Here is a 23501-nt window from a genome sequence, read left to right on the forward strand (position 1 = left end):
GAGATGTCTCATAAATCAAATTCATGTAGCAAATGATAAGGATATTTTCTCAGATATGATTTCACATATTACAGAATTTAACCCAGTTAGCTGGTGGAAATCACAGCATTTCCTGTCAGCTTTAGGAATAGGGCTAATCATATTTGTTCTGTTGCTCACAATTTTCACCTGTCCAGACAGTGCTTTTGAAGAAAATTGCAAAGTGTAACAGCCATGGGACATGCAATAATCTAGTGCTAACAAAAGCACTTCAGTAATTTCCCCAAGTTGAAGACCTTGGCTGGTAGTCAATGATGGGTAAGACTTTTGAGAGGAGGGCAACCTTAGGCACATTCACCTCAACTAAAACAAGAAGGGGGAATGTTGGAAACTGAGGAATAGTGGTCTCACAAAGAGAGATCTACTATTTCCATGTCTACACTTGCAACCTAAGGCATGTGGTAATTAAGAGTTCCCAGCAAACAGGATGAAGCTGTTAAAGGCTGAAAGAAAAGATGAGCATGTACCTTTTGTAGTAAATAGAACACTTAAAACTTGTACCTTGAGATAAGGTTTTTTGAATTCCTTAGACTATGAATAATGCTGATAGTTAACTGCATGTTGCTACTTGTTCTCATGTAGACTGGGGTATATATATAGCCCCTTGTAAACAAAGTTATCTGATGAGTCTATACTCACAGACCCCCCTGATTCCAGCTATTTCTTTCTCTTTTTCATTCTCCTTTTCCTCTTTCATTCCCAAATACCCTTCAGGCCCAAATCTCCAACAGTATGTAATTTCCTGCTCTGCAGGATTCTTTGATACAGATTCATAGATTCTTCTGGATGCATATAACAGGCCTAGGGGAAACCAGCCCAACTTTGCAGTCTAGGAGAGCACATCTTAGGGTGTATCCACTATGACCTGCACTTCCTCCTCACCTTCCTGGCTTACTGCATAGGTGTTACCATGTAAGTCACATATCTCCATCCACTCTAGGTCCATTGTTGCCTCACCCTGAGATCACCAGGAGATGAACATGCTATGGAACAGGGGGTCAGGGGAGCAGAAATTCTCCCACAATCTGCTTATTGACTGTGAGCCCAAATGGCCCTGCACCTGCCCAGAGAGGGAGTCAAGGACATATTGTTCCTTCCAAGGCTTGATGCACTAGTCAAACCCCTGGAAGAGGGGGATGGGGCTGATGCAAGAGGATGTCCTAGGAACCCCAGAATCCCAGGCCGTGGGACATATGATCAGGCTCACCTGTGTGGGGGACAATATTCAAAGTAAGCATGCACTGGTACCAGCAGAAGGCAGTTCACGTCCTTGTACTAGTCATCTATAAGGACAGAAACCATTGAGGATCCCGACTGGTTCTCTTGCTCCAACTTGGGGAGCATGGCCACCCTAACCATCATCAGGATGGAGGCTGGGGATGAGGCTGACTACTATCCGGTGTGGGATAGTGACAGTGATGCCACTCACAGTGACAGGGGTAGATGGGGAAGTGAAACCCATTCCCCTGTCAGCGTTTCCCTCTTCCTCCAGCCTCAAGAGGACTGTAGAGAAGTGAGCCCAGGCTGCCAAGTGCTCCCCCACCCTCTCTTTTTCTTCTAGTTTAGTACATCTGAGGAGTGTTGGGGAAAGCAATTCTGGGTCACCCATGGGAGATCCTAAATGTCGCCAAAGACCAATGGCTCACACATAGTTGAGGGGCTCACAGGACAAATGGAGGGAAGGGAATTGATACAGCATTGATGGGGCTTGGCAAACCCACTGTCCAGGGTCCTCAGCTGCCAGTAAAAATATGGAGGAGCCAGAGATCTGGACTGATACCTCCTGTGTGACCCTGTCACTGTCCTGGAGGAGCCTCCTGGAGTCTAGGAGTCTCTGCTAGATTCCTTGATTTATGACCTGTACATTGCCCTGTAACACACCTGACCACACATCCCTCTTTCCCCCAAATTCCCCACTTGGAGTCATGTCACATCCTTCCTCATCTGGATTTGTACCCAGACTCTCTTTTATTTTGCTCATTTTCCCCAATCCTGGAACACAGAAGACCCTCCCCCACTGGGCCTTGGTGTAACTCTCCCCTCCCCATTACCTCTTTTAGATTCGTGTCCTAATAGCAGCTCCAAGATCAACTCTGGAGAAAGGCCTCCTCAACCCCAGATGAGAGCAGCCTGCCTATTGTTTTCTGCTAAACTCCACTCATTTTCTGCAGAGCACCTCCCCCTGCTCTCACTGGGCCATATTGAATTCTCTCTCTCCTCTTTCCTTCTCTCTTTCTATAGATGTATAATCACACACACTGTTCTACTCAGCACAGCATCATTCTCACAGAGGAGAAACTATCACTGATCCTCTCCCATTTCTTAGTCACATTTCCTGACCTGCACAGGAATTTCTAGTCCAGCTGTGAAATTGTGTCACCAGTCAAGACACAAAAATCCCACCATCACATTTCATAGTGTTCTCTCCTGCCCAGTATTTCTCAAATTAGGTTCCTTGGAAGCTTTGTCTGCTGCAAAATATTGCAAAAAGATCCCCAAGAAAGGGCTGCATGCAGTCTTCACAACAAGACCCAGTGATTGCAGGGCAGGACTGTTGTCAGTGCACACCTTAGGACTGTTCATTGAGCACAGCTGGACCGTGGAGACATTAGAGTGTATTTAAGATGTGGACAAGTGAGGAGAGGCTCATTCATAATTTTTGGTTCTGAATTGCACTGAGGGGAGGACAGTGGTTAATGACAGCCCTGACCACTGACTGACAGACATGGTTGGCATCTCCCAGGAAGGGAAGTTCAGGGATCCTGTCGTTCTTAGATGGAAATTTAAATATAGAACATTTCCTCCAAACATAATAAAATTGAGCTAGAATCAATCAGAAAAGGAAAACCAGCAAATACCCATGTCTGTGGAAAGTAAGCAACATATTCTTAAACTGTAGGGGGTCAAAAATCATGTAGGAAATTAGGAACTACATGAGAGGTGTGCAAATGAAAGGAAATGAGAACATAATATGAATGGGATGAAACAAAGGCAGTGCTCACAGGGAAATTTACATGTGTAGATGCCTATATTATGGACTTAGAGAAAGAACTCAGTTCAGTAACCTAAAAGTTCATCTTGAAGATCTAGAAAAGGAGAGCAATCAATCCCAAAGACAGGAGAAGGAAGGAAATATTAAAGGTTAGAGGGAGATAAATGGAAGAGGCAATACTAAATCAAGAGGGAGAGTAAAAAAACCCAAAAGCCAGGTCTTTGAGTATATGAGTAAAAATAGTCAATAATGAATAAGAAAACTATCATTGTGATGAATACTTTCTCATCAATACCCCACTGAATATGAATGAGCATCCTCTACAAATCCAAATATTGGAGACAGGCAGGCAGGATTTTGTAAATTCCGTTTAAAAACTGAAAAAAAAATTATGGATAAATTGCAAATTGCCCTTCCACTCTGCAGCAAAGTTTTTTTAAACTTTATTTTGTACAGTTATTAGTTTAAAAAGTAAATAAAAACTAAAAAGACACCTTGCAGCTCTAGGCCTTGTTCATATTTCAGGCACACAGGCTCATAAGCATAGTCATCAGTATCAAGGACTCATTGTTGGACCATCCTTCTTTGTTGATTTTTGCCATTGCATTTGGCAAATTGTTGCTGTTCCATTGGGGAATGTGATAGAGCTCCCCTGGCTAGGAAATCAGCACTCCCTCAGTTGTTTATAACTGTAACTACTGTGAAAATACCCAACATATATCCAAATATTTTTATGTACCCTCTATATATATGCCCTGGAGAACTCCCTCACAACCAGTGTGTCCCATCAATAACACCCACACCAGTGTTCCTCCCCTGCCATAGGTGAACCTCTCTGTGGTAAAAAACTTCTTCTAAAATGAAGCCTAATATACTGCCTGGTTCCATTAATAGTAAAATGAAATATAGTGATGGGTTTAAAGGTTAAATATAGAATACTTAGTAATTTAGAAAAACTAAAACAAAGTAAAAATAAATTGGGGCATTAAAAAATGAAAAATATTATAAAGCTTTGTTTTTGATGTTTTACCTTTCATCACTGCAGTAGATGTTACCCTGTATGTACAGTGGCAAGGCAATTTCTTTAATTTCTTCCTCAGTGTCTACATTCTTTCTTTTTTTTTTTTCCTAATCCTTAATTTTGTCTTCACAAAAATTTTAGATTACAGTAATCCCTGAGCCTCAGTAGACTTGCAACTAGTACCATCTGGTTCATTGGACTTACCAAGGCCAGCTAACAGGGAGGTGAACATGGTTAACCCCCACACTAGGGAATCAAGAGTGCCTACAACTGCAAGCAGAATTGCATCCATCGTCCATGTGGAATTTAAGCCACCTCTCAATATAGAGGAGGAGTGGACATCACCATCCCAGGGTCCACAGGATGGAGGAATAAAATATGGACTAGAGTGGACTTACTGATATTCTACTGTGGAACTATTGTGATTAGTAATGGAAGAAATTGTAGCACTGATGTGGAGAAAGTGGCCACAGTAGTTGCTGAGGGCAGGGAGAGGGAAGAAGAGATGTGATGTGTGGGCATTTTGGGGACTTAGAGTTGTACTAAATGATATTGCAGGGACAGATGCTGGACATTATATATCCTGCCATAACTCATTGAATGGAATGGGGGAGAGTGTAAACTACAATGTAAACTATTATCCATGTGGCTCAGCAGTGCTCTAAAATGTATTCACCAAATGCAATGAATGTGCCACAATGATGAAAGAGGTTGTTGATGTGGGAGGAGTGGGATGAGGAGGAGTGGTGGGCATTTGGGAACCTCATATTTTTTTAATGTAACATTAAAAAAATAGACAATAGGAAAAAACTAAAAAGAAAACACAGTTGAATAAAAACATATTTTCTCAATTAAATGTACTGGGTACATATATATATATTAAATCATGCAATATGTTACACTGTACTATGTACATATTTGATACATAATAATGCAATCAGGAGGCGGGGCAAAATGGCATCTGAGTGAGTACACTTTAAGGTCTCTCCTGTGAAGAGGCCACTGAGTGGGGATGGAGTCTTGCCGGAGCAGGCTGTCTTAGGGGCTTCCAGGGCGGAGGGTGTGTGGACATCAATTATGAGAGAGAGTGGTGGAGGTGTGGCTTACAAATACAGAGGTCGGAAGCTGTGGACTGGGGGAACCCATTCCCCTGGGGCTGGTGGCCGCGATATTTCCTGAGATTTGTCAGTTGTGAAGTGGTGTTCCTGGGCCCCGTGGTCCCTGGATACATGGTTCACAGGTCCATGTCCCCTGAGTTCCCGTAGCCCGTGTTCCATGGACCTACGTACCCTGGGTCTGCAGAGTCCCGGACTTCCCTTTCAGCATTCCCGAAGGTCCGGGATTGCCCTAGCCCTCCAGTTTTGGACTGACTCCATGGGTGGGAGGCATTCTGCGGGGGACACAGTATGGGGGACTGGCTAGTGTGGATTCAAGTTTTGGTCCCCCCCCCCCTTTTTTTCTTTTCTTTTTTTTTTTTTTTTGTGCTTGGGGGAGAATATCAGATGGCTTGGGGCGAGTCTGGGAAGAGAGGAGTGGCAAATCTGCTGAGAAAGCCCAATTCACCTTAATACCCCGGGATAGGAAATTTGGCCTGGGAGAAGGTGGAGTCAGAAAATCAACTAGCCTCCAATAGCATACTTGGGGTTCCTGGTGAGGTGTGGGTGCTCTCTCTCTGGAAATTAAGAGTCATTGTTTTCTGTGCAGAGCTGATTCAACAAGGACCCACTTGAATCTCCTACTGGATCTCTCAGACAGTTTTCCTGCTGCTTCAGAGAGAGGGAAGTGAGGAAGGGAGAAAAGGGGGAACGTCACATCCCTAAGCATTTTATTTAACTAACAAACAGGATTCTTTGCTTGAAACTTTCCCTAGTATTTGGTTGGTTTTTCCTTCCTCTTTATCCCCCCAAGGCCCTTTTTTCTTTCTTTTTTCATTCTTTCTCATTTTCCTTTTCGTGCTTACTTCCTCACTCCCTTTTGTCCCTTTATTTCTATTTCTTTCTTTCTCTGCTTTCTTATTCTTCTTACATTAGGTGCTGCAGGGAAAGCTTCACATTTGCTGTATTTCCCCATCCTCCATTTACTCTTACCTGTGTGTAATGATTTTGGCCACCAACACTAATCCCTTTCCTCTATATTTTTCTATCCTCCATCATTGATTGTTTCTCTTACATTACACCTCTCTTTGTTTGCCCCCCTATTTTTTTGACATTTTATTACTAATACCTTTGTTCTGTTTTCTGCCTTATATTCACTCTTTATATTATTGTCCTCTCTTTTCTCTTTCCCTCTCTCCTGAACACACAGGCCTTTTAATTCACACTGTATTCCTCCCCATATTCAGATTTTTACGTACTCTAATTTTCTTACTGTTACAACTCTATATACATTACATGAGTCTAATATCAATTCTCCTATATCTCACATGGTTCCTCTGTTAATATTTATTATCAATACTACTATTACTCGTTTTCATTTCTTACTCCTTTGCTTTCTCTGGCCCTAATATTTTCCTTCAAGTGAACTTAGCTGACAACAAGGAAATAGAATAAGAAAACAAAGTGACAAAGAGAAGACAACACACATGCAAAAACAACTAATTAAACTCCAAACTAGACAAAGAAGCTATGCAACTGACTAAACATGTCAAGGTAAAATGAACACGAGACAGCAACAAAAAACTACAAACCAAACCAATAATCAGGAAAACATGCTGCAATCCAATGAACAAACTAAAAACCAGGAAGAGGAGCAGAACATCAAACAAGTAATTAAAGATCTCAAAACATATATTAGGGGCCAATTTGATGAGGTGAAGGAAGAGATTAAGAATATGAAGGAAACAATTGGAGAGAATACAGAAGAAATTGCAATCATACACAGAAATATAATGGATATGATGGTGATGAACAGCACAATTCAAGAAATCAAAAATACACTCTCAGCAAATAACAGCAGACTCGAAGAGGCAGAGCATAGATTAAGTGATGTGGAAGACAGTACATCTGAAATCAAACAGATAGTAGAACTGGTCAATAAAAAGATAGAAAAAATCCAGCAGGGAATTAGGGACCTGAATGACAATGCAAAGTGTGCAAAAATATGTATTATATGCATCCCAGAAGGAGAAGAGAAGGGAAAGGGGACAGAAGGGGTGTTGGAGGAAATAATGGGTGAAAACTTCCCAAATCTACTGAGGGATGGATGTACATGTCCAGAAAGCACAATGCACCCAAAATAGCATAAATCCCAACAGGCCTATGCCAAGACATATACTTGTCAAGTTATCCAACACTCAAGACAAAGAGAAAATACTAAAAGCAGCAAGAGAAAAGAGAACCATCACATACAAAGGAGGCTCCATAAGATTAAGTGCTGATTTCTCATCTGAAACCATGAGGGCAAGAAGACAGTGGTGTGACATAGTGAAGGTACTAAAAGAAAAAATTTCCAGCCAAGAATACTCTATCCAGCAAAGCTTGCATTAAAAAATGATGGAGAGTTCAAAATATTCACAGATAAACAGAAATAAGAGAGTATGCCAACAAGAAACTTGCCCTTCAGGAAATACTAATGGAGTTCTGCAGGAGGAGGAAAGAAAAAAACAGGAGAGACAGAGTTGGCGGAGAGTGTAAGATCAACTAAAATGAAAAAGCAGAAAAAGAAAATCATACAGAATATGACAAATACAAAGAAAACATGGCTAATATAAGTAATTCCTTGAAAGTAATAACACAGAATATCAATGGATTAAACTCACCTGTCAAGAGACTCAGACTGGAAGATTGGTTAAGGAAATATGACCCATCTATATGCTATCTGCAAGAAACACATCTTAGACCCAGGGATTCAAGGTGGTTGAAAGTGAATGGCTGGAAAACAATCTTACAAGCAAACAATAACCAAAAAAGGGCAGGAGTAGCTATTTTAATATCAGGCAAAATAGACTTTAATGCAAAACAATTGTGAGAGACAAAAATGGACACTACATATTAGTGAAAGGGATAATCTTTCAAGAAGAAAGAACAATCATAAACATTTATGCTCCTAACAAGCGTGCCTCGAAATAAGTGAGGCAAACACTGGAAAAACTAAATGAAGGAATAGATGCCTCAACAATTATACAGGGGGACTTTAATACACCACTATCAACTTTGGACAGAACATCTCAAAAGAGAATTAATAAAGAAACAAAGACTTTAAACAATATATTAGAGGAGTTGGACCTATCGACATATACAGAACATAACACCCAAATACAGCAGGATATACATTCTTCTCAAGTGCACACGGATCATTCTCCAAGATAGACCACATGCTAGGCCACATAAAAAGCCTCAATTAATTCAGAAAGATCAAAATCATCCAAAATAATTTCTCTGACAACAGTGGAATGAAGCTGGAAATCTACAATGGCCAGAGACCCAGATTTGGTACCAAAATTTGTGAGTTAAACAACACACTCTTAGAAAAACAGTGGGTCAAGGAGGAAGTGTCAAAAGAAATTAATAACTACCTTGAAACTCAAGAACATGACAACACAACATATCCAAACTTAGGGGGTTCAGGTAAAGCCGTACTGAGAGGGAAATTTATAGCCATAAATTCATACATCATAAAAGAAGAAAGAGCTAAAGTTGAAGAACTAAATGCACACTTGGAGGAATTAGTTAAAAGACAACAAACTAATCCCAAAGGAAGAAGAAAGAAAGAAAGAACAAAGATCAGAGCAGAACTAAATGAAATAGAAAATAAGAAAGCACTTGAAAAAAATGAACAAAACTGAAAGCTGGTTCTTGGAGAAAATCAATAAAATTGACAAACCTTTAGATAGATTAACAAAGAAAAAAAGAGAGAAGATGCAAATACACAAAATAAGAAATGAGAAAGGAGATATCACAACTGACCCCACAGAAATAAAGACTATCATAAGAGGATACTTTGAAAAACTATATTCCAACAAAAACAACAATTTAGAGGAAATGGACAAATTCTTAGAAACACATAAACAGACTACATTGACAAAAGAAAAGGTGATGATCTCAACAAACCAATCACAAGTAAAGAGAGAGAATCAGTCAGTAAAAACCTCCCAACTAAAAAGAGCCCTCAGCCAGAGAGCCTCACATGTGAATTTTACAAAACATTCCAGAAAAAACTAACACCAAACTTGCTTAAATTCTTCCAAAAAATTGAAACAGAAGGAACATTGCCTAACTCATTCTATGATGCCTACATTACTCTAGTACCAAAGCCAAACAAAGACACCACAAGAACAATCTCTCTAATGAACCTTGATGCAAAAATCCTCAACAAAATACTTGCTAATCATATTCAGCAACACATTAAACAAATTATACACCATGACCAGCTGGAGTTCATTCCTGGTATGCAAGGACAGTTCAACATAAGAAAATCAATTAATGTAATACACCACATAAACAGATTGAAGGAAAAAAATCACAAGATCATATCTATAGATGCAAAAAAAGCATTCGACAAAATACAGCACCCTTTCTTGATAAAAACACTGCAAAAGATCAGAATAGAAGGAAACTTTCTGAACATGATAAAGAGTATATATGAAAAACCCACAGCTAACATCATTTAGAATGGTGAAATCTGAAAATCTTTCCCTCTAAGATCAGGAACAAGACAAGGATGTCCACTATCACCCCTCCTATTTTACGTAGTCATATTAGTACTTTCTCAAGCACTGAGACAAGAACCAGACATAAACAGCATCCAAATTGGAAAGGAAGAAATCAAAATTTCACTATTTGCAGATGATGTAATCCTATACATAGAAAACCCTGAGAAGGCTACAACAAAGCTTCTAGAAATTATAAATGAGTTCAGTAAAGTTGCAGGTTACAAGATAAATGCACAAAAATTAGTAACATTTCTGTACACCAATAATGAGCAATCTGAGGAGGAAATCAGGAATCAAATACCATTCAGAATAGTAAATTAAAAAATCAAATACCTAGGAATAAATTTAACTACAGAGGTAAAAGATTTATACACAGAAAACTACACAACACTGTTCAAGGAAATCAAAGAAGAGGTAAATAAATAGAAAAATATTCACTGTTCATGGATAGGAAGACTAAATATTATTAAGATGAATATCCTTTGGGACTTGGAGCTGTCCTGGATTGTGCTGCAGGGACAGTTACCAGAAATTGTATGTCCTCCCATGGCCCACTGGATGAAACGTGGGAGAGTGTGGGCTATGATGTGGACCATTGACCATGAGGTGCAATGATGCTCAGAGATGTATTCCCCAAATGCAATGAATGTCTCATGATGATGGAGGAGAATGTTGCTATGGGGGGAGTAGAGGGGTGAGGGGAGTGGGGGGTATATGGGGACCTCATATATTTTTAATTAATATTAAAAAAATGAATAAAGACAAAAGAAATTTTAAAAAAAGCTAAAAAAAAAAAAAGATGAGTATCCTACCAAAACTGATCTACACATTCAATGCAATCCCAATAAAAATCAACACAACATTCTTTATTTTTTTAAAAGATTTATTTATTTAATTAATCCCCCCCCCCTCGGTTGTCTGTTCTCTGTGTCTATTTGCTGCATCTTGTTTCTTTGTCTGCTTCTGTTGTCGTCAGCGGCACGGGAAGTGTGGGCAACGCCATTCCTGGGCAGACTGCACTTTCTTTCGTGCTGGGTGGCTCTCCTTGTGCGTGGGGCTCCCCTATGTGGGGGACACCCCTGTGTGGCATGGCACTCCTTGTGCGCATCAGCACTGTGCATGGGCCAGCTCCACATGGGTCAAGGAGGCCTGGGGTTTGAACCGTGGACTTCCCATGTGGTAGACGGATGACCTAACCACTGGCCAAGTCCGTTTCCCAACACAACATTCTTTAATGAGCTAGAGAAATTAACTTTGAAATTTATTTGGAAAGGAAGGAGGCCCTGAATAGCCAAGGACATATTGAAAAAGAAAAATGAAATTGGAGGAATCACACTACCTGACTTCAAAACATACTACAAAGATAAAGGAATGAAAACAGCATGGTACTGGCACAAGGATAGACACACTGACCAATGGAACCGAATTGAGAGTTCTGATATAGATCCTCATATATACAGCCATATGGCATTTGACAAGGCCACCAAACACTCTCAACTGGGAGAGAATGGCCTCTTCAACAAATGGTGTCTGGAGAACTGGATATCCATATATAAAGAATGAAAACTGATTACCAACTTACACCTTATACAAAAATCAACTCAATATGGATTAAAGACCTAAATATACGACACAACACCGTAAAGACCTTGGAAGCAAAGTAGGAAAGCATCTACAGGACCTCATAATAGGAAACAGCTTCATGGACTTCACACCAAAAGCATGAGCAGCAAAGGAACAAATAGATAAATGGGAATTCCTTAAAATTACAGCCTTCTGTACCTGAAAGGAGTTTGTCAGGAAAGTTAAAAGAGAGCCTACACAATGGGAGAAAATATTTGGTAACCATATATCTTGTAGGAGACATATCTTGCATATATAAAGAACTCCTGTATCTTTAAAATAAAAAGACAAACAGCCCATTTAAAAAATGGGAAAAAGATTTGAACAGATACTTCTCCAAAGATGATACACAAATGGCTTAAAAACCCATGAAAAAATGCTCAAAATCCCTAGCTATTAGGGAAATGCAAATCAAAACAACAATGAGATACCATCTTATTCCCATAAGGCTGGCAGCTATCAAAAAATCAGAAGACTACAATTATTGGAGAGGATGTGGATGAATGGGAACACTCATTCACTGCTGGTGGGAATGCAGAAGGATCTAGACATTCTGGAGGACAGTTTGGCAGGTTCTCAAAAAACTAGCTATAGATTTGCCGTATGACCCAGCAATTCCATTGCTGGGTATATACCCAGAAGATCTGAAAACAAGGACACAAACTGATATATGCACAACAGTGTTCACAGCAGCACTATTCACTATTGCCAAAAGTGGAATCAGCCAAAATGCCCATCAACAGATGGATGGGTAAATAAAATGTGGTATATACATACAATGGAATACTACTCAGCTATGAGAATAAATACAGTACAAACACATTTGATAACATGGATGAATCTTGAGAACCATATGTTGAGTGAAGCAACCCAGGCATTGAAGGACAAATACTATATGACCTCCTGATATGAAATAAGTAAACCAAGGTGTCTCAGATAGCTAGAGACTGGATGATAAACTTTAAGGTAATTGGAGGGTAGAGGAAAGTTGTGGGCTTATAGCTACTTGGGTGAAATCTATGATAAGCGGGAGGTAAGAATTTGTAAAGGGAAGGGACAAAATGGGGGCATAGGGATAACTTAGGGTGGGGCTGAATGGGTTTTATGGGTGCTAGGGATGGGAGGATGGGTCAGATTGCCCAAGAAATTGGGGAGAGGGTTAGGGGAACATTTGATCATGGGAGATTGTTAGGTATGAAGTTGAAATTGTGGTGCAGAGAAAACTCTTTAGAGAATGTAATATGGAAGGTTGCCTGTTTGGGGTGCTTAAGGGGGATCATCTGACACAGGGCAAGCTTCTGGGGAGTGTGTGAGTGCTCATTATGTCATAGTGGATTATATCATTGGGTGGAGACCCATAAAATGAGAGTGAAGGTATACCCACATCCTGGGGAGGACTGATGTTCTCAAACAGAGGGAATTGTATCTCTTGAGAGAATTGGTGGCTCCCAATGGGTTAAGGCAGTCAAGTATGTGAAGCACTCAACATTTTTGCAAGTATCTCTGAATATGGTCCCTCAAGTAATGAAGTTTGATTGTCATGGTGGACCCTGAGAGGAGGGGAAAGAGGTTGAATACGTGGAATCAGGGTAACTGTGGGGCAATGGAAGTGTTCCACAAGATCATGCCATGATGGATATAGATCATGTTAAATTACACCAAAAATGTATAAAAGTCCATAGGCTAAAATGTAAACCATAATGTAAAACATAAGATAACTAAAAATTTAGAAAATTGTATAGTCTAAAATATAAACCATAATGTAAGCCTAAATGGAACTATGTTTGAAAGCTATCATTTCAATATCTGTACATTAGCTGCAGCAAATATAATATGAACATGTAAAAAGATCACTGTTGGGGAAGGGACAAAGAGTTTGATGTTGGATATGTGGGAGTACCATGTATTGTATATGTGAATTACTGTGACCTAAAACTTATGTCAAGAGAAACTTAATAATCAGGAAAAAAGAAAGGAAGGAGGTAGACACTGGAAGAAGTGGAAGAAATTGCCTTGCAACTGTACATACAGGGCAACACCTGTAGCAATCATGAAAGGCAAAATGTCAAAAACAAAGCTTTTTCATTTCTTTGATACCCCAATTTATTTTTACTTTATTTTTCTAAATTTCTATTTATTCTATATCTAACCTTTAAACCCATCACTATATTCCATTTTTCTATTAATGGAACCTGGCAATATATTGGGCTTCCTTTCTGAAGAAGTTTTGGACTACAGAGAGGTTCAACTATGGTGGGGGAGGAGTACTTGTGAGGGGTGTCATTGGTGGGATGCCTACGGTTGGGAGGGAGTTCTCCAGGGCATGTATACAGGGTACATAGAAAGTTTTGGATATTTTCATAGTGGTTTCAGTTAGAAATGACAAATGAGAGAGTACTGAATTACTGATCAGGGGAGCTCTATCACATTCCCCAATGGAACAACAACAATCCCCCAAGTGCAATGGCAAAGACCAATAAAGATGGATGGTCCAACGATGAGCCCTTGATACTGATGGCTCTGATTATGAGCCTGTGTGCCTGAAATATGAATCAGGCCTACGGCTGTGGGGTGCCTAAGTGTTACCTCCTGAGATCCTCCATGTTGCTCAAATATGGCCACTGTCTAAGCCAAAGTCAGCATATAGATGCATTGCCTTCCCCCCAGCATGGGATATGAATCCTGGGGATGAGGCTCCCTGGCACCGAGGGATTACTACCAAGCACCAGCTGATGATGTAACTACAGAAAAACCATGAACAAAGAGGTCAACTCAGACTGGCAGAATATCTCAGCCTACTTGTAATATCAGGTGTTTAAAACTGTATTTTGACTTTGGATAAAAAGGGGGAAATGGAAAGGACAAGTGAGTTTATATGACTAAGAGACTCCAAAAAATAGTCGGGAGGTCATCACGGGGTGATGCTTATGCATGCCTCAGCAGGGAACCAGAGACAGACAAGGTAGATGGAAACCCAGGTGCTGGTTCTCCTGAGGGCTGCAGTGACCCATAGGTTCTATGGTCAAGGCAGATGGCTCTGGAGTTCAGGGCCATGTCAGTTGGCCCACTTTGGAGTTTGTCTTCCTGAGTGTGATGGAGTTGGACTCAGATATAACCTTTGTATACATGCTTCTTCTGTCACTTTTACCAGACCTGTGGTTGCCATTTGGGTTGGTGTATACTCAGGAGTCCTGGATCTCTGAACTGTCCATGTGATGGCCAGGCCCTGGGCCTCAGCAGACTTGCAGCTCTTACCCTCTGATTTCTTGGACTTACCTTGGCCAGCTGACGGGGAGGTGAAGAGGGTCAACCACCACACCAGGGAGCCAAGAGTGCCTACAGCTGCAAGCAGGAGAATTGCATCCATTATCCATATGGAATCTAAACTACCTCTTGATGTAGAGGGGACTGGACATAGCTATCCCAGGTCCACCAGATGGAGGAATAGAATACGAATTAGAGTGGACTTACTGGTGTACTGCTGGGGAACTATTGTGATTAGTAAGGGAAGAAATTGTAGTAGTGATGTGAAGAGGGTGGCCACAGTGGCTGCTGATGGTCGGGAGAGGGAAGAAGAGATATGGGGTGGGAGCATTTTCAAGATTTGGAGTTGCCCTAGGTGGTGCTGCAGGGATGGATGCTAGATGTTGTGTGTCCTGTTGTGGCCAACTGGGTGGACTGGGGGAGAGTGTGGACTACAATGTGGACCACTGTCCATGTGCTGCAGCTGTTCTCCAGAATGTATTTGCCAGGTGCAGTGGATGTGCCACAATGATGGAAGAGTTTATTGATGGGGAAGGGGTGGTGTGGATGGGGTGGGGGGTATATGGTACTTCATATTTTTTGAATGTAACATTTAAAAGAAAATAAAGAAAAAATAATAATAATGCAATCATAAGAGAGTTTGTCCTTTTCTGTCTGGTTTGCTTCACTCAACATAGTGTCTACAGGAAATGGACTTTGGCCCAGTGGTTAGGGTGTCCGTCTACCACATGGGAGGTCCGCGGTTCAAGCCCCGGGCCTCCTTGACCTGTGTGGAGCTGGCCCATGCGCAGTGCTGATGCGCGCAAGGAGTGCCGTGCTACACAGGGGTGTCCCCCGCGTAGGGGAGCCCCACGCACAAGGAGTGCACCCATAAGGAGAGCCGCCCAGAGCGAAGGAGGGAGCAGCCTGCCGAGGAATGGCGCCGCCCACACTTCCCGTGCCGCTGACGACAACAGAAGCGGACAAAGAAACAAGACTCAGCAAAAAGACACAGAAAACAGACAACCGGGGGAGGGGAGGGGAATTAAATAAATAAAAATAAATCTTTAAAAAAAAAAAAACAAAAAACGTAGTGTCTTCCAGGTTCATCCATGTTGTCATATGCTTTATGACTTCATTTCATCTTACAGCTGCATAATATTCCATCATGGGAATGCACCACAGTTTGTTTATTCATTCGTCTGTTGATGAACACCCGGGTTTGTTTCTAGCTTTTGACAATTGTGGATCATGCTGCTATGAACATCAGTGTGCAGATGCCTGTTCGCATCACTCTGCAGTAACTTTTGAGGTCAGTGTTCAAAATAATGATACAATACAGAGTTAGTGAATTTACTTAATTTGGGACAGCAAAATAGTTCTGAAAGTGCTAAGCTTTGCTGTGAAATCAAATCTATTACTCTAGGAAAGTGAACAAGTTTTGGCAAAGTAGATCCATACAGTAAAAGAAATGAGACTTCCATTCTCTATTCAGTTATTAAATAAATGTTAAATATATTTATCCAACATGAATAAGTAAATCTACTTTAACAACAGAAAATTTTATGAAACCTTAATTTAAATCAAGTACTTCCCATTAAAATTTTTTGTCAAAATTGTTAGGTGTTACAAATGTAAAATGCACACCCAATTTTAAAGATTTAATGTGAAAAAATAATTTGAAATTCATAAATAATTTTATATTGATAATAGGAAAATATGTTGAATTAAATAAAATAAAGGATTAAAATTAATTTGCCCATTTCTTTGTATTTTTCTCACGGTAAGTAGTTATTTGAAGTTCAGATGATGCTCACACTATTGCTATTGAGCAATGGGGGTGTGGAGTCCCTCAGGTGAGAGGTGTCTTAGGGGAACACAAAGGATGGGAGCCCTGTCTGGGTTCTTCTCCACCAGCAGAGGGCAGGAATACTGCATGTGGGAACATCCAGGAGAAGCTGAGGTTTTCCAAGTAGAAACTACTTGGAAAAGAGCTCAGGTGGGGGACTCAGATGTCAAGATTGAATCCTCAGATGGGCAGGTCAGGACCCTGCAGCCACCCACTCCAGATGTAGCCATCATGTTCTGAGGGATAGACTCTGGCAGACCAAACTCTCGGCAGCTGGGGTGAATTGACCACCTTGGCAGGGAATGTCACAGAATCTGGCCTCAGGAGGCATTTCCACCAGGTCCTGGGCTCTTCTCCTGCTCACCTGCTGAATTTCAACAGTTTCTCTATCCAGAGAGAGGAAGAAATTATTCACCAGTAACCTCATTCACAGCATATGCAGATGCTGAATCAATGGTGACAATCTAGGAAATGCAAGAGATCAATGTGTCAGTTGTAAAGGAAGTTGTTTTCAAGTAACCCCTGGGAAATCAGGGAAGGAACAAAGGACCAAAAGAAAGTTGAGAGAGAATTGACATAGCTATGACATAGTCATAGCCAGGACAGGACTTTGAGGAAGGCTCTGGGGTAGTGACAGGGAGGAGATAGTGGGGGGCGGGGGGGTGGACTTAGGGAAGGCAGCTCCCACTATTCTCTCTTAGGAAACTTCACATCTCTATACTCACACTGCCTCCCCAGGTGGCCAATGAGGGCTGGTCTGTTCTACACACCAGGAGGCTCTTCCTGGGGGGAATTCAGTAGCTGGGGGAGTCTACCCAACTGGCACCTCAGGAGTAGAGCTCTGGAAAGTCTCCCCCATGGCCTGCAGCCCCCTCCTGCTTACCTTCCTCACCCTCTGCACAGGAGCTGTCCCCAGGAACTGCCTGCAGGCTCAGCCCCTACAAGGGACTCCCTGGGTCTCCCCAAACACTGTGCTAAGCCCTGACCAGAGTCAGAGGTGGGCACTCCAGGAATGAGTCCCTCAACCTCAAACTCACCTCTTAGCTTCTCTCATTGTAGGGTCCATGGCCTCTTCTGAGCCACTCTTTGTGCATGTGGCTCTGGGAGAGATGGCTGGGCTTACCTGTGTGGGAGACATCCTGGAGGTCAGTTACGTCTACTGGTACCAGCAGATGCCAGGCCAGACCCCTGCACTGCTCATCTACAGTGATAGTGAATGGGTCTCAGGGATCCCTAACCAGTCCTCTAGCTTCAAATCAGAGGAAACGGCCACCCTGACAATTGACAAGGCCCAGACTGAGGACAAGGCTGCCAATGATTTTCAGGTCAGGTTTCCCAGCAGTCAAGAAGCTCACAGTGACACAGGCAATAGAAGTGAGACAGAAAACCCTGCTCCCTGTCTGGGTTGCACTCTCCCTCCAAGCCCCAAGGGAACTGAGGACACACAATGACCTGGTCTGCACAGGTCTGAGACCCCATCCTGCCCTTTTTTCCCAGTGCTCCAGGCAGGCTCAGCAGGACCATGCAGCTTTGGTATGTCTCTTCTTGGCTGTGCATTGGGGAATGATGTCCTGCATGGAAGAACAGAGAGACATCCATTCATTGTCATAATTCTTGGGTTTCCATATGTGGCGATTAGGCCACCCCTTCAACCAACTAGTTGAATCATAAGAGCTGCTCATGTGCAGGTGAGACCCTGAGTCCCCCACTAAAGGGCAGCCTGGGATTCTGATAACAAACCAATGTCATGGACCATATGGTGACCACATCCCTCTTCAGGGTAACACACTCACTTCAGCCTATGGATCTCATTGTAACACCTAGCAGTTTCTCACGGGGATTGTAGTCATCTTAAGGAAGCTGATCCCTGTAAGGTTATACCACAGCGAAGAGTGTTGATGTGGTCTAGTAACAGCACCTATTGAGGCCTCAAGGCAATGCTTCAACTGGGAATAGTTTGATGGTCTCCCAGCTCAGAGTTCCTATTTGAAAGGTCTGATACATCAATTCAATTCACATTGTAGGCCCACCTTTTTCTGCCCCATCTTACTTCCATCCCACTTTCCATGGAAATTGTCTCTAAACCTTTCCACATATAAAGCTCCATTGCAGAGTCTGCTTCAGGCATCCAACTTTAGCTGACCAGCTTACCCCCCATGTGTCACCAAGAACCCAAGGACTTCACTCCACTACCCAGAAAGCTCTGGTTCTCTCTGGACTCCAGTGAGCATATCTACCCACCCTAGCCAGGTATGATCATTCTTTCCATTTTTACAGAGTGAAAACTGAGGCTGGCAGGGGAGCTACTTGACACAATGGAAGAGTCAAAGAATGACATCATTCATGAAGGTGATTCTGGGGAAAAGGGCAGCAGGTGCCACAGGCCTAAGAAGTGAGCCAGAAGTTCAGCCATTGTGAGGGTGATCTACAAAATGCACATGGCTTCAATTCCATGCTCCAAATTGCACTTGATCACCGGTGCTACCACCCAGGTCCTGAGAGCAGGTTCAGCCTCCACAGACCCAGGGTGGGATCCCTGGGAGTAGGACCTTCACCTCAGATCACCATCCCCTCCTTTGAAGGCTCAGTATGGTCTCCAGTGAGGTGACAGAGCTGCCTATTTCTCTGCAGCTCTGAAATGCCAGGAGCCAACATAAAAGACACAGTGTACACTGGCAAAAGCAGATTGTATGTTGGTCCCTGAGCTGGTCACCTGTCAGGACAGTAGCTGGCCCTCATGGTTGCCTGGCCACTCAGGGCAGGGCTGTTCTCTGTAGGTTAAACCATGGGATGAGGGAGAGTAAGGGCTGCCCGTCCTGAGGTCTAAACCTGGGCTTAACAATATGGTAGCCAAAAGCCATTCACTGTTAGGAAGTACTGGAAATGTGGGTATTACAACTGAATAACTCATTTTTTTCTCTTCTTCTTCTTTATTTTCTTTTAAATGTTAGATTAAAAATATGAGGTCCCCATATACCCCCACTGCCCTCACCCCACTCCTCCCACATCAACAACCTCTTCCATCATCGTGGCACATTCACTGCACCTGGTGAATACATTTTGGAGCATTGCTGCACCACATGGACAGTGGTCTACATTGTAGTTTACAGTCTCCCCCAGTCCACCCAGTGGGCCATGATGGGACACACAATGTCCAGCATCTGTCCCTGCAGCACCACCCAGGACAATTCAAAATCCTGAAAATGCCTCAACATCTTATCTCTTCTTTCCTCTCCCTACCATCAGCAGCTACTGTGGTCACTTTCTTCACGTCAATACTACAATTTCTTCTTTTACTAATCACAATAGTTCCCCAGCAGAACACCAGTAAGTCCACTGTAATCTGTACTCTATTCCTCCATCCTTTGAACCCTGGGATGGTTATGTCCAGTCCCCCTCTACATCAAGAGGGGGACTTAAATTCCCCATAGATGATAGATGCATGAGTAACTCATTTTTAATTGAACTATATTTAGGTTACATTCCATAAATGAAGCAGTTTAAAATATGATTCTGATAAATACTTCCTTATCATTCTTATACAACCACAATTCACTCAACCATTATATTCAATTTGATACTGTTGTGTTTCATGGGGAGTGTTGAGTGTGTGCAGAGTTTCCAAGATTTCGCAATTCAATACCAGTGATCCACTTGGGCTCAATGGAGTAAATCATTTAAAAAATTTTTCTAAGCTCTGATTTTTAATATGATAAAGTTTTTATTTCATTATTTTATGAGTGCAACAGATTTAGAGTGATACCAATGTAAATTGTAATTGGTAATTCAATCGAAATTCTTACTATGTTTATTTTCATATAATTAATTTCTAATTTAAAAATTATTGACTTAAAAATTAATATCTAGCTGATTATTGATGCAGAAATTAATCTTTTACCATGTGTAGTCTAATGAAGAAAAAATGATTCTAATAGTTACATCAGACATCAAGGTATCACCATTTGCAATATCCCACCAGCTGTGGTGGAAGAGACTGTGGAACCCATCATCTGCCATATCCTCAACCCGTATCAGCGGAACTTGTGTTTGTACCAGGTGCTGAGGGAGGCATGCATGCTCAGGGTGTCAAGCAGATCCATGAGCTGGTCTCAGGTGCAACCCACATCTGTGGGCCACATCTACTTGGCCTCATTGCTTTTGTCACACAGGACAGGAGGTTGTGTTTTGAGCCAAAGCCTTTGGATTCCATGTGTTGTGTTTTATGACCCCTACTTGCAGAATGGTACAGAGTGGTCCCTGGGTGTGCAGAGGATCTACACGCTGCAGGACTTGCTGAATCAGAGTGACTTCATTTCCTTGCAATGTAATCTCAATGAACATAACCACCACCTCATCAACAACCTGACTATCAAGCAGAAGAGGCTGGGGCAATTCTAGTGAATGTGGTCTGTAGTGGACTGGTGGATGAGAAAGCCTTAGTCCAAGCCCTCAATGACGGAAGGATCTGAGAGAAGCCTTTGAAGCACAAATTGGAGACTTTAGCTTTGCTCAGAGCCCCCATTGAAGGATGCACTGAATCTAATCTGCACTCCACACAGGCCTTGGTATAACAAGCAAACATCACCAGAGATGAGGGAGGCAGCTGCAACTGAGATCTGTTGAGCAATCACAGGTTGCATCCCAGAGAGCTTAAGAAACTGTGTGAGCAAGGAATTTTTTGTTACAACAGCTCCTTGGTCAGAAACAGATCAACAAGCACTTCATCCAGAGTTCAATGTGCCATATACAGCCATCGAGGGCATGTCTCCGGGAGGCCATCCTGTGGCCATGGAAGGGATCATCCTCAGAGGCATCCTGGTGACCCATGATCTCCCCACAGTGGCACAAGCTTTGCAAGCTTCTTCTCCCAACCAGCCCACAGAACAAAGGGACACTCAAGAATACCCCAATGAGCAATAGCAGAGAAGGCCAAAAGGTTATCAATGAGATAAACCTGGGATCAAGAGACAGTGAAAAGTTGATGAAGTAAGAGAAAAGGAATTTGACAAGGGGTTTTTAACTGATTCTGAACATAATGCATCACTGTTGTTGCAGTGTTAAAATGACAAAAGAGCTAGAAGCAAGGCATGGGAAAACTGAAGTCATCTGCTTCCAAAGTGCAGAAAGACTAGGACATATTTATTATTGACCAACTTCTGTTATTGTGTGTTGTTTTTCATCTGTGCATCAAATCACAATGAATAAATAGATCTTTTTCCTTTATCATTCCCTTAGGCCCAGCAGCTCCTGAGCACCTTGTTCTAGAATGTTACATCAGCATTTCCAAACCTCAAAATAAAGAAGATAATAGATGCAGGATATTATATATCCTGCCATAACCCATTGAATGGATTGGGAGAGAGCGTAAATTACAGTGTAAACTATCCCTGATGTGTAGCAGTGCTCCAAAAGTATCTCATCAATTGCACTGAATTTACTACATAATGAAAAAAGTTGACCTGGCAAAAGTGGGGTCGTAGGGAGTGGGGCAAATGGTAACCTCCTATATTATTTAACGTAACATTTTGTGTGATCTATATATCTTTCAAATATATCTATATAACATAAATATACATATATATCTTTTAAATATATATATATATTTAAATATATATATATATATTTAAAAGATAATAGAGGAAACCCCCTTCCTATAACTCTAGGCCCTTCAGTCCATGGGGCTGGTAACCACTTTGAGGAAGATTTTAGGAAAATTATTGAACTTGTGGTTTGTGCTGGGCTTGGTATATGCCCAGGAGACTTGAATCTCTGGACTGTGCATGTGGCAGCTGAGCCGTAAGGTTCAGCACAGTTGCAACACCTACTCTCCAGTTCATTGGACTTACCCAGGCCAGCTAACAAGGAGGTGAGGACGGTCAACCACCATACCAGAGAACTGAGAGATTCTACACTGCAAAAGAAGGATCCCATCCATCAGCCATGTGGGATCTAAGCCACCTCTCAATTTATATGTGGTGTGGGCATCACCATGCCAGGATCCTCGGGATGGAGGAATAAAATATGGATTAGAGTGGACTTACAGGTATTCTATTATAGAATTATTGTTGAATCTAACAAGGCAGAAATTATATCACTGATGGGGAGAAAGTGGCCATGGGAGTTGCTAAAGGCAGGGAGAGGGAAAAATAGGTTTATTTGGGGTCATTTTTGGGACTTGAAGTTGTCCTGAATGATAATGCAGGGATAGATGCAGGACATTATATACCCTACTATAACCCACTGAATGGCTTGGGAGAGAGGGTAAACTACAACATAAACTACAATCCATGCTGTATAGCTGTGCTTCTAAATGTATTCATCAAATGCAATGAATGTACCACACTAATGAAAGAAGTTGTTGATGTGTGAGGAGTGGGGAGTGTGGGAAATGGGGTATATAGGAACCTCTTATATTTTTAATGTAACATTTTGTGTGATCTATATATGTTTTTAAAAAAGATAATAAATAAAATTTTAAAAATACTACAAAATGGGGAAGAATACTATTTGCATGTGTTAGAATACTGCAAGCAACGGATGGAAGACAACATAGCTCATGTACAGAGAAGTGCTTTTCTCACATCTGAACTGTGTATAAAGCGAGCACATTGGCTGAAGTTCAGTAGAACCTTCTGATGATGAAAAAAAAAAGTATTACATTTCACAGGGTGTTTGTAGTCCAATATATTTTCTCAGTTTCATCCTCAGCTATTTTATTGAGTGGAAAATCTTGAACTTAAAGAGTTCAAGAAGAATAATGTTGTATTTCCTTATGTCTCAGGAACACTTTTTTATGGTAACTTGTCAGATTGTCTGTGAACAAATCCACTTTTTCAAACATTGATAAAATTTTCTTCAAAGGATATTTTATACAAGGACACTTCAGATGTATTAGGTGTGACTGATTTTAACAAATCCTGTTAGACTTGTATCAACTAGTTACATGCTATATTCATAGTCTTTAGTGAATCACCATCTTTTGTTTAAAAACGCCTATTTTGATCCTTTGTATAGGTGCATCCTGTTTTTGTGACACACAAAAAAAAAACAAATTTAAAACAGTACCGAACAGAAAAATAATGTC

The 23501-nt window shown here is 41.5% G+C and overlaps 1 pseudogene; it reads left to right on the forward strand.

Moving 5' to 3' along the window:
- Positions 1–17526: 17526 nt before the first annotated feature.
- On the forward strand, positions 17527–21337 carry LOC101430799 (C-terminal-binding protein 2 pseudogene; annotated as a pseudogene).
- Positions 21338–23501: the final 2164 nt, after the last annotated feature.

This window comes from Dasypus novemcinctus, chromosome 19, assembly GCF_030445035.2.
Source record: "Dasypus novemcinctus isolate mDasNov1 chromosome 19, mDasNov1.1.hap2, whole genome shotgun sequence".
NCBI classification, from domain to species: Eukaryota; Metazoa; Chordata; class Mammalia; order Cingulata; family Dasypodidae; genus Dasypus; species Dasypus novemcinctus.